The sequence below is a fragment of the Mustela lutreola genome, chromosome 2 (genome assembly GCF_030435805.1).
Source record: "Mustela lutreola isolate mMusLut2 chromosome 2, mMusLut2.pri, whole genome shotgun sequence".
Classification (NCBI taxonomy): domain Eukaryota; kingdom Metazoa; phylum Chordata; class Mammalia; order Carnivora; family Mustelidae; genus Mustela; species Mustela lutreola.
Genome location: NC_081291.1, coordinates 58,185,909 through 58,194,481, shown reverse-complemented (window position 1 = coordinate 58,194,481; position 8,573 = coordinate 58,185,909). Strand labels below are relative to the sequence as shown.

At 49.6% G+C, this 8,573-nt stretch overlaps 1 long non-coding RNA gene across 1 annotated transcript; it reads left to right on the top strand.

Moving 5' to 3' along the window:
* Positions 1 to 2,059: 2,059 nt before the first annotated feature.
* LOC131825804 (uncharacterized) lies at positions 2,060 to 8,079 on the top strand. Its single transcript, XR_009351313.1, has 3 exons — positions 2,060 to 2,191; positions 4,794 to 5,014; positions 7,896 to 8,079. It is a non-coding gene; the product is annotated as an uncharacterized LOC131825804 (long non-coding RNA).
* The last annotated feature ends 494 nt before the right edge of the window (positions 8,080 to 8,573 follow it).

The window sequence follows — 8,573 nt, the reverse complement described above, 5'->3', positions numbered from 1 at the left end:
CATGCTCTCTCTCTTTCAAATAAATAAATAAAATCTAAAAAAAAAAAAAAAAAAAAAAGAGGAAGGGACGAGATGTGTCCAGGGCTCACACAGAGGCAGGATGGTTATGATAGATAAGCAAGAAAAGAAGCGAGGAGAGGAGACGGGGTCCCAGAGGAAGGTTGGAAAGGGGGTAAAAACTCTCAGTCAACCAGAACCTTTGATTAACCAGAATGTTCCACCCTTCCTGTTCAAGCATTAATGCCATTAATTTGGCAAATGAGTGAGCCATGTGTTAAAGGGTCACCAGAAACCAGACAAATAGTAGGAAAGACGTGTAACTGGGAAGGGGACCAGAATCCAATAAAGACAGGAATCACTGGCTACCAAACACCAAACAGAGTGGGGCTAAAATCCCTGTCAGATGGAAGGAAGAGAAGAGAAGGATGGGGATGAAGGGAGAAATCTTCCAGAGGATTCCAGGTCAGCTGCCAGAGGAAGCAGGACTTTTCTGGTAGCAGGTGATGACCTGACCTCAACCGGCCTAACTAAAATGAGCGTTACTGACATAAGTAGCTGAAAACCCAGGCAGGAAATTAAGCCCAAATTAAGGGTTCTAAATACCATCACTATTCCCAGATTTTTCAGTTTTTAGCTCACCTTCTCTGGTGGCTTCACTCTCCTCCTGGTGGAGAGATGGCTGCCATAGTTCCAGCCCTTGTGTCTATCTGCTCAGCCTGGAGGCCGTCAGAAACAGGAATGCCTCCAGTTGACTTGGATCAGGACTGTCTCTGAGCCTATTGTGGTGGGCAGGGGAATGCAGGGCATTGGCTAGCTGTGGCTGGGGTGGCCCACCCCCAGAGCCAGCCAGGGCCAGCCCCAGGCAATCACTGGGCCCACGGTGGGGGAGGGGAGGGTTTGTTCCCAGGGGGGATGGGGTGAGTTATTGAAAGAAGAGGGAATGGATGCTGGTCCACCAAGGACTTCCAACAAGAGCCACCAAAACTCTAATACCACTACTAGTCTCCACCATCATCACCATTCTTATCCACTGAGCACTGGCTCTGCCTCTGAACCCGCTGAGCACTTCACATATATTACCTTTGTCAGTGCTCCTGACCCCTTAAGGCAGGGGATCTTCATTCCCTCAGGCAACAGTTGTTTTTCAGGTACCTTCTAAGAACCTTGCCTCCGTCCCAGGTGTCTTGGGACACCGCAGGTTGTGAACAAAGCAGGAAGCGTCCCCACCTTCAACCTTCCATGCTGACCTTCCAGCAAGAAGGAGCTCCATCAGCAAAGTTCGTGAAGGCTGAAAATGCCTGCGAGACACCGAATCAGGAAGGGGAGCAGGGGAGGATTTAAACAAAGAAATGAGAAGTGACGTTTGAGGAGAACTCACAGGATGTGAGGAAGCGGACCTTGGTAGTATCTGAGTGGAGCACCTTCCAGGAAGAGGGAACAGGCATTGCAAGGGCCCTGGGGCAGGCCTGGGCCTGTGTGTATGAGGAGCAGGAGGAAGACCGTGCGTGGGGGGTGGAGGATGGGGCGAATGGTAGGAAAGGAGGAGAGGAGAAAGGAGGGGAGGACTTTCCCTCTGGATGACGCAGGAGCCTGGGGAGAGTTTTGAGCAAAGGGGGGACTGGTTAAAGTGGGATCCTGTCACCTGCCCTGGGGAGAAGAGGTTGTGTTTGGAACACAAAGGACCCAGGCAGGAGGTGGGGAGCCCAGGGAGGCCTGGGACTGAGTAGCAGCAGGGGATCGGGCAAAGAGGTCAGATTCGATGCACAGTGAAGGCAGAGTGGGCAGGGTTTGTGGGCACACTGGGTAAGGGGGTGAGGGAAAGAGATGCCCATATACCCCTGAGAAAACCTGGGCACAGAGGCTTAAGAAACTTGATCTGGGCTCTGACTTCACCTTGGTGGGCTGTGTGCAATCAGGGCACCTGCCTGGCTGTGGGGGCCCCTGGAGGAAGGGGCTCCCTACAGTCCAGCCAGGAGCCGAGGAGTAGAGGTTGCCCAGGCTCTCTGGAGAGAAACCCAGAGGGACAGAGAGCAGAGGCTGGTGTGTTTTTCAGGAAGGAAATCTTCGCTGCTGTAACAGTCTGGGAGTCTCGGCTCAGCCCAGCAGTCCAGCCTGCCAGGAAGCGCCCCCTCCTGCCCAGCTTGCTGGTCCCGAGGCAAACACTTTTGAGGACAGGAAGGGGAGAGGTGAGGTGAGTATCAAAGCAGCTGTGGAATTCAGGGGCGGGCCAAGCAAGGGGGTCCTTGCCATCTTAAGTGCTGCTGGTGACTTCCAAGACCCCAGACCGTGAGCAGACAGTGGGTTGGGGGTGGTGGGGGTGGGGTGACCCAGCTCAAGGACCGGCCCCACAATGCATCGCATTACCCATTACCCGGGCCGGAATTCCTGCAGGACGCTTTGTTCTAGATGGCAGCCCTGCTAGGGCCATCAGGCCTGGGCCGTGGCCTGGGTGGCAGGCCAGAATGAGGCCTCAGGAAGCCCTCAGCCGGGTACGGAGCTGGCCACTGCCCCGCAGTCCTGCCAGCCCTTCTGCGGGCACCCTCCACCTCACCGGCGCCACAGCCCCCCCTGGGCCTCCCGCCCTGGAGCCGCCTGGAAACTGGGTCTGGTCCAGCCGGACAGGCTGTGTTAACTCCAGCTGGGGGCCTTCGTTGAGGCCACTCCAGTTTCCTGCAGCCATGCCCACTGTCTACAACCGAGTGCACCCGTCCCGCTTCCCCCCTCCCTCACCAAGCCTCCCCCTCTTCCTGCCCTGCCCCTCTCCCTCACAGTGCAACCTGCCCTGGAATGGCAGTATGGTTCACAGTGGAAACTCTGCAGAACGGCTCCAGACTGTGTGACGTCAGGAAAGCAACTTAACCTCTCTGTGCTTCGGCTTCCTCTGCTTTACAGAAGGCCACCGGCTCCCCTGTAGATGTAATAAAGCAGGGGCATCCATGCGAGGAGGAACCCTCAGCTTTGGGGAACTGATTCAGAATCATGCCATCAGAAACATCCAGAGGAAAAGCCTGTTATGTTCAGTACTGAGTTTTGGTGTTACTTTGATTTGTGGAATTTTTTAGAACAAACAGAAAGCCAGGCACTGTTCTAAGCTTGTCGCCTGTACAGAGGCACCACCAACGGCAGCAACTTCCCACTCTGATAAAGGAGGAGGGAGACTGCACCACAGACAGGCGGACACGATGCCCAGAGGTGGGAAGTTGCAGAATTAGAATTCAACCTTGGCATTCTAGCTCCTGGTCCACGCTCATAAGTGCCACTTTGCACCCCCAAGTTCTTAGGGCTCCTGAGGTCTCATGCCTTCCCTTCCCCTGCCACCCTCAGAGGACTAAAGCCCCCACCTTTACAGAGAGAGAAGATTATTCTCCAGAACTGTGTAAGACGGGTGTGTGTGTGTGTGTGTGTGTGTGTGTGTATGTGAGCACACGTGTGACTGTAGGCGGGTGTGTGTGTGTGTGTATTTGTGTGAGCACACGTGTGAGTGTAGGCAGGTGTGTGTGTGAGCACATGTGTGAGTGTATTGTGTGCATGCGCATATACGTGTGAGTGTGTGCGTGTTTGAGCGGGTTGTGGGTAGAAGTGTGCGGCGTGGGTGAGAGTGTATGCTGTGTGGCAGGTGAAGTGTGATGTGTTTGAGTGGAGGTATGGACGGCGCACACGTGGGTGTGCATAGATGTGGGGTGTGTGTGAGCGCATGGGGTGTGAGGGATGTTGCGAGCGCCCTGTGCTCGCGTGCGCAGCAGCCTGGGGAGCTCCTGAGAGGAGCTAGAAAGAGGGAGTAGGGCAGGGGTGAGGCTTTGGATGTGCCTGAAAAAATTAAAGAGCAATTAGTCAAAGCTGAATTGTTTTTCTAAACTCCTAATGCAAACAACATATGGGGCAGCGCCCAGATGGTGCCCGGGAGCCCCTGACAGGGTCCTCAGGAAACAGGTGCTCCTGGAATGTTTCCTGCCGCTGGGCTGTGGCGGGCCAGTGAGGTCGCCATGTTCTTTATTACCGTCAGGCAGGGCCCAGCTGCAGGCCTGTCCAGCTGGGTGGAAACACACGGCCGCCGGTCACAACAATGCTGGCCTCAGCTGGGACGGGCCCCACGGCTCTGCCAGGCCCCGCGTTGCCAGCCAGTATGAGGTGTGTCCTGGGCCAGGGTTGCGGGGTGCGGGAGCCGTGCTCTCTTGACTCCGTGCAACTGCCCAAGAGTAGGTCGTGAGCCTCTTTAATCTGGAAAGCTATTGCCGATTATTCTCCCAAAGTGTTGGACCAACGCACGGTACCATCAGCAGTGGGTGCCAGGCCTTGTTTTCCTTCTACAAGCCTGGAGTACTCTCAGTCTTCTTCATTCTGGTCAGTCTGATAGAGCAGGATGGTATCTCCCAAGAAGAGGGACACAGTGATGCCCGTGTTGTAGGAAAATCATTAGGGGTGGCTAAACTGAGGATAGATTGGGGGATAACCAAGATTATGTTCAGTCACACACACACACACACACACACACACACACACACACACAGAGTGTGTGCTTCAGTGACTTAACTAAGGATGTATTTATCTCACATAAGGGGAAATCCAAATGCTGTCCAGTGTCTGGAGGACGCCTGGGCTGAAATCTCTGTGAATCTCTTTCTTTATTTATCCATCTTAAGATGGATGCTGTCATTCCAGCCATTAGATCCACATTCAAGATAAGGGAAGAGGGAAGAACGAGGATGGGTTAGAGCTGAGTCCATCTCTTTTCATCAGGAAAGAAAAGCCCTCCTCAAAGTGACCCCAGCTGATTATCTGCTACTCTTTTACAGGCAGAGGGTGGGGATGGATGTTGGGCAGCTGACCACTGGTGTCTGCCACGATGGGTTCCAGTATACCAGCTGCCAGACATTGTTGCTGTGGGTCAGCCTGGGCCCTGCCCCACCTGGCCCCGCTCAAATGAGCCTCCAGCCACCGACTGACAGCATGGTGGGTCCTGCAACCAGCAAGAGTTCAGCCTGGAATAATACCAGGAGCTTCTTTCCAGCTCAAGGTATGCCTCAAAAATTGTTTCCAAGCTTCTGATGAGGGATACAAGGCCACTTCCTGCCCAGTGTGGGAGCCAGTTAGTTGGGTCTCAGGCTTCTAGAACATTTCATCTGCCTTGATCTCTGACATGGAAAGGAAGTCTAACCTTGTGCCCAGGAGACACACTGGCTCCCACCAGCCCTTTCCCAGCATGGAATCCTGCCTTGAACACCCATCCTGGCTGTACCAAGTGAATAACAAGCTGCTTCTCCGAGCATCTGCTCTGCCTGTCCATCCCTCCCTCTTTCTCGTGGCTTCCTGATACTTCCTGGACACTGCATGAGCTATGGCTGTCCTGCCATTGCCCCCAGACTCTGGGCCCAGACACACAGTCCCAGAATGCCATGATTCTTTCAGAAATATTTTTTTAATCAGAAGAGTATGGGGCTTCTGGGTGGCTTCGTTGGTTAAGCATCCAACTCTTGATTTCAGCTCAGGTCACGATCTCAGGGTCATGAGATCCAGCCCCGCGTGAGGCTCCACGCTCAGCCTGAAGCCTGCTTGAGATTCCCTCTTCCTCTCCCTCTGCCCCTCTCCTACTCACTCACGTGCTTATGCTCTCTCACTCTCTCTCTCAAAAAAAAAAAGTGCATGGTAGGAAGAGGTGCCCGGGGGTCTCAGTCAGAGTGTGTGCGACTCTTGATCTTAGGGTCATGAATTTAAGCCCCATGTTTACTTAAAAAATAAAAGAGTACATGGGAGTTCCACTTCCAGCAAAATGACAGTGGGCAATAGGCAATCATCATTCTAATAATAGCTGGCACATCGCGCTTACTATATCTAGACACCATTCTAAACATTTTATATGTTTGTTCATAGGGATCCTCTGTGGTGGGAATATGAGTCTTTCATTTTTCAGATGAGAAAATTGAGGCACAGAAAGGATAAGTGGCCTGCCCAAGTCACACAATTATGAGTAGCTTAGTATTTCCTAGAATTGGATAAAGTCTAATAAACATTCCTTTCAATGCACTGCAGATTTCGTAGGAAGAAAGGAGAGAATGGAGGGAGGGAGAGAAGGAGGCAGGGAGGGAGGGAGGAAGGCAGAGGGAAATTCCTAAGGCTCAAAAGTGAAGGAGTATCAAAAAGGGAAGAAAGAACGACTTCACAGTGGAGACGCCTGACAAGCATGACCAGGTGCTCAAGGTCAACACCCACAGTGACAGACCATGCTGACAGCACACTCCCGTGATCTGACATGATGAGAATGACCCTCTACCCCTGAGGTCTTCCTCCCCCAAATCACTAACATCTTCCAATAAAATTGCAGCGCTTACACGGAGAGATCCCATACTTCCCCACCCAGTTCCCCTTATTAGTAGTATTTTCCATGAGTGTGGTACTTTTGTTACAATTAATGAATAACACCGACATTACTATTTTAATTAATAATTATTAACTAATTAATTATTAACATTATTATGAACTCAAATCCATACTTTCTTCGGATGTCCTGAGTTTTACCCAATGTCCTTTCTCGTCCCAGGACGCCATCCAGGGTGCCTGTGGCATTTAACCCTCTCCTTAAGCTCCTTTTGGCTATACCAGTTTCTCGCTTGCTGAAAATAAACAGTGGGGATTGACAGATCAATAGATTGATCGATCAATAGATCCACTTATGATCTATAGTGTTTTCCAATTTCCATGGTGTAAACTCTGCCACCACAGCCCATTTCAAGCTGCCAATGAGATGTCACTCGACCAATTGCTAGCCCACAATCAACTCTTGCAAGCTGACAGGAGCTGGCTCGGGCTCACCGCTGCCTCAGCACCAAGTGAAGAAAGAGTTACAAGAAAGAATTACAAGAATGAAAGAGTGTCCACCATATTAAATGCTGTTGACCTGCCAAATTAGATAAGGACCTCTGCAATGATGGATATAACATTTTTTTTTCTTTTTTTAGTGATCTCTTCCCCTAACACGGGGCTAGAACTCATGACCCTGAGATCAAGAGTCACACGCTCCACCAACTGAGTCAACCAGGCGCCCTGGATGTGTATGACATTTTGCCACACAAAAATGTTAAATCTAGTTCAGACAAGAGGCAAAAATAATATGACTTCATACCCTGTTTGTAAAGTCAAGTTCTCCCTGTGCAACCTATTAACTAGACAGTGAAAGAGAATCAACTGTCTAGCTTGTTTATTTTCAACTTCTCCTCTTTCTTAGTATATGTGTTAAGGCTACAATTTTCCCTCCAAGCATGGCTTTAACTGCATTCCACACATTTTAACATGTGATATTTTAATCATCATTCATTCAAAACATATTTTTAATTGCCATCCTGGGTTTTTTTCTTCTGGCCCTTAGGGTTTTTGTGGTTTTTGAGTATTGTTTAATTTCCAAATATGTGAAGATTTTTTTATAACTTTTTAAGATATTTTTAAAGATAATCTTTATTTATAACTTAATTATCTTGTGGTCAGAAAACATAGTCTATTTTATTTCAGTTCTTTGAGGCTTTTTGAGATTTGCTTTCCAGTAAAATACATTTTTGGTAAATCTCCAATGTGTGCTGGAAAACAATGTCTATTCTAAAGTAGTTGTGTTCAATGTACTGTATATGTCCAGGAGGTCAAATTTGCTGACCATGTTATTTGAATCCTCTATATCCTTACTGATTTTTCCCCTGCTTATTCTATAAGTTACTGAGAGAGGTCAGAGTGGTATTAACATCTCACAGGTGGTATTAACATCTCACACTGAAATTGTGGACGTGTCCATTTCTCCTCATCTGTTTTCCATCGTTTATTGCTTCTTTTGGTTTTCAATCATATGGTCTCCTCTGTGCCTATGCCTAACTACTTTTACTATGTACTTGACATTAAAATCTTTTTTTCTTTAGGGGCATCTGGGTGGCTCAGTCCGTTCGTTAAGCATCTGCCTTCAGCTCCTGGTTATGATCCCAGGGTCGTGAGCTCGAGCCCCACATCCGGATCCCGGCTCATCAGGGGATCCTCTGCTGCTCCCCCTGCTTATTCTCTGGATCGCTCTCTCCCTCTCTGTGTCAAATAAATAATAAAATAAGATCTTTTTTTAAATGTTTATTTATTTATTTGAGAGAGAGATAGCATGCAGTGGGAAGAGGCAGAGGCAGAGGCAGAGGGAAAGAGAGAGTCTCAAGCAGACCTGAGTTGAGTATGGAGCCCCACGTGGGTCTTGATCTCAAGACCCTGAAATCACTACCTGAGCCAAAACCAAGAGTCAGACGCTTAACCAGCTGTGCCACCCAGGTGCCCCTGAATACTTAAATCTTCAACATTGTTTGTAGAAATAATTTGGGGTCTAGAATGTTATTGTGCTCCTCCAGAAAGATATTGAAACCTTTCTCCCAAAAGGCATGAAAGGGGTTAAACATCCCCAGAAAGGCACTGCTAGTTCCTTAGGCGCTAAATCCGAAGTCCAGTTTTAGGGTTTGAGATCCTTTGGCACTGAGGAGCAGTTCCTGCCAGGAATAGTCTAAGCCCACCTCCACTTCTCCCTTACTTCCAGGGCATACTGCTTCAGGATCCTGACTTAGAGC